The sequence below is a fragment of the Saccopteryx leptura genome, chromosome 6 (assembly GCF_036850995.1).
Source record: "Saccopteryx leptura isolate mSacLep1 chromosome 6, mSacLep1_pri_phased_curated, whole genome shotgun sequence".
Classification (NCBI taxonomy): Eukaryota; Metazoa; Chordata; class Mammalia; order Chiroptera; family Emballonuridae; genus Saccopteryx; species Saccopteryx leptura.
The window spans coordinates 156,065,606-156,069,408 of NC_089508.1; positions in this window are offsets into that span (position 1 = coordinate 156,065,606).

Genomic DNA, 3,803 nt, shown 5'->3' on the forward strand with positions numbered 1-3,803 from the left:
TTTTTATAATAGTAGAAATAAAATGTACTTATAGGCGTGCTCACACTCATTCCTGTGCCTTTCCTCCTCCTATAAGGCTTAACACCTTTAGCATTTTCTTTCCTAAGCTGCAAGGGTCCCTTTTTTTGCCTCTGTAACTCGTCTCCTAAAAATCCATTTCTTCTGTTTTTTTGTTGTTTTATTTTTTGACAGAGAGTCAGAGAGAGGGACAGATAAGAAGGGAGAAAAGGTTTCAAACCTGGGTTCTCCGCATCCCAGTCTGATGCACTTAGACTGGGTCAGGCTCTTCTGTTATTTTCTGAATAACTTTTTCTTAGTTTGAAAAAAATATATACATATAACCGTAAGACTTAAGGTTTAAAAAATCTTAATTGAAACAAGTATAGAGGTCATCAGGTATGCCCAAAATAATGTATCTATAACCTTCATCAAGTTATTCAATAGAATAAATGTATTAACTGCGAAGAGAGAAAAAACCCTAAGATTTGAAAAGATTAAGGCTTTAATGAAAAAAAGTTTTAGCTCATGGGAACAGAGGTGGCACAGAACAAATAAGCCTAATACTAAACTTGAAGACCCATTTCTAGGAACACATTACAGTAGAAATTAAGAAATTGATTATGCCTGACCAGGCGGTGGCGCAGTGGGTAGAGCGTTGGACTAGGATGCAGAGGACCCAGGTTTGAGACCCTGAGGCTGCCAGCTTGAGCACGGGTTCATCTGGCTTGAGCAAAAAGCTCACCAGCTTGGACTCAAGGTCACTGGCTCAAGCAAGGGGTTACTCGGTCTGCCGAAGGCCCACGGTCAAGGCACATATTAGAAAGCAATCAATGAACTAAGGTATCAAAAAGAAAAACTGATGATTGATGCTTCTCATCTCTCTCCGTTCCTGTCTGCCTGTCCCTATCTATCCCTCTGACTCTATCTCTGTCCCTGTATAAAAAAAAAAAAAAAAATTTGATTATACGACAGGTAAAAGCCACTACTGAAAAAAAGTAAGTCATGCAGTACATCTACTTACCAAAACCCAAAACCATCATCAACCACCACAAAATCCAATTTCCTTACATGTAGTTGGAATATGAGTTCTTATAGTTACATGTAAATTAAAATCATTTGGGAAACTTAAAAATACATATACCTGGGAGTTCCTCCTTTAAACAATTTAAATCAGAACCTCTGTGGGTATCAAGGTTGAAAACCACTGAAATAATTATTGTGTTCCTACAAAGCTAACGCCACGTCTTTCTGCCTTGCTACATGCTACACTCCTATTTAAAAAACATTAACTGCCCTGGCCAGATAGCTGGGTTGGCATCGTCCAGAAGTGCAGAGGTTGCTGGTTCTATCCCTGGTCAGGGCACATACTGAACAAATTGATGTGTCTTGTCTTTCTCTCTCTCCCTTCCTCTAAAATTGCTAAAATTAACATAATAAAATAAAAACATACTTACTGCAACCAAGGGAAAAAAAAGCCATCTATTCTTGTGTAGGATATTCAACCTAAAAAATAAGCCCATCATTTTACCTGTAAGTTCCAAAGCAAACTTCTGCCAAGTCCTCATTTTCAGTTGACATCTTCGATCTTTTTGTTTTGGAACAAGCAGCTTTTAAAAAGTTTATTATGAAAATTTGACTTTAATGTTACTAATTGAGAAATCAACAATTATATTATGTATGTGTTTTTAAAAAATGTTTACTTTATTGACTTTAGAGAAAGGAAGGATGGGAGTGACAGACAGGAACACTGATCTGTGCCCTGACCAGGGATCAAACTGGCAACCTCTGACCTTCAGGACGATGCTCTAATCCTGGGGTAGTCAACCTTTTTTACCTACTGCCCACTTTTATATCTGTTTGTAGTAAAATTTTCTAACCACCCACCGGTTCCACAGTAATGGTGATTTATAAAGTAGGGAAGTAACTTTACTTTATAAAATTTATAAAGCAGAGTTACAGCAAGTTAAAGCATATAATAGTAATTACTTACCAAGTACTTTATGTCGGATTTTTGCTAAGTTTGGCAGAATAAATCTTTATAAAATAACTTACTATAGTTAAATCTTTTTATTTATGCTTTGGTTGCTCCGCTACCACCCACCACGAAAGCTGGAACACCCACTAGTGGGTGGCAGGGACCAGGTTGACTACCACTGCTCTAACCAATCAAGCTATCTGCTGAGGGCAGCAATTATATATTTTTAAAGAAATTACTATACTTACCAACACATTTTCTTAACTTATTTCATAATCAGGTAGGTTACTAATACTTTCTTAAATGGCCAAAACCCAGATAGTCTCTACGAACAGACAAGTTAGTTAAAGTCTCGTAAATATTCTAAATCCAAGCCATTCTGGCCACAGCCCCTCTTCTGACACCACAAAGATTTACTTTATAGAGAATGTGTACCTGGATGACAGTGCAGGTCAATTATAAAATGTGCATTTTCTCTAGAGTCAATTCTGTTGTAACAAACCTGAAAAACAGCTGCTTGGTATCTAGACCACATCGCCATTGAATTAAAACTGATAAACTTTTTGTTTAGTCAGAGAGAAAGGCCATAAACCGAAAAAGCAAAAAAGAGAGCTAGATGTAGTTCTTGTGAAAGCATAGAACAATAAAGTGATATGGAAACAAGTAAAAAACTAAGGGCTTTTTGCTTTGGACATTCAGCTCCATAAGCCATCAAAAGTACTGTCAATTAGATCACAAAAGATAAGAAACTGGACCATTTGAAAAAATACAGTGTGTATGTGTATTCTCCCAAAGCAACATAGAAAAGAGAAAGGCAAAACCTCCTTGTCAGTTCCAAATTCAATACAGTATAAAGCAAAAGAAATTTATTACTATACTCACACAAATGATTAAGTGTCCTAAAGTTTACCCAGATAGCTTAGATGAGCAAGTATTAGTTTCCACAGGATAACTGTTTTAACTTCTGAATCTTTTAAAAAATTTATTGCTTTTAGAGCAAAGGGAAGGGAGAAAGACAGAAAGAGAGAAAAAAACATCTATCTGTTTCTGTATGTGCCCTAACTAGGGATCAAACCCCCAACTTCTGGGCATAGGGACAACACTCTAACCAATGAACTATCCAGCCAGGGCTAACTTTTATCAAAGGATAAAAGGGAGAGGGGGAATGATTAAGTGCTTAGCACTGCCCTTCATTTCAAATGCCCTTTTTGTCCTTGGATGAATGTATACTAACACTAGCCCATGATCCAGCAAGGTTCTATTTGGTTTAACTAGTATCACTTAAGAGTTTACCAGAGGATAATGCTTTCACACCTGAGACATATTTAACTTTAGATCACATGACAAGAAGTGTACAAATATTTGTTAAGAATTTACCAATCTGTCAATCACTTTAAAGAGTCTATATAACATATATAACAATATTTATAACTAGAAACTGCACTGACTGATAAGTGGACACATTAGTTTGATAAGCTCTACCTGAAAACATGCTGTTTTATTAAAACAAAACACAAACTTAAATCTCATGTTACATGGTTTTAGTCAGGTCTAAATGAAGTAGCACAGAATTCCTTTCTTGCAGAGTAGTTAATATGGAGGAAGAACCCACAGAGCACAGTGGCAATCTGACTGTACTATCTGAACTACAAAGAAATCATGAAATTCATCTGAAGAATGCAAAGGAGTTACCAGAGATTATGTAATGGCCTTGATTTTTATTTTTCTTTACCTAGAATGCTACAAATTCTAAAATTTATCAATATTATCTTTTAAATAAACAGCACCAGTCTTGCCCATCGATACAATTAAAAATTGACTTTCTCAG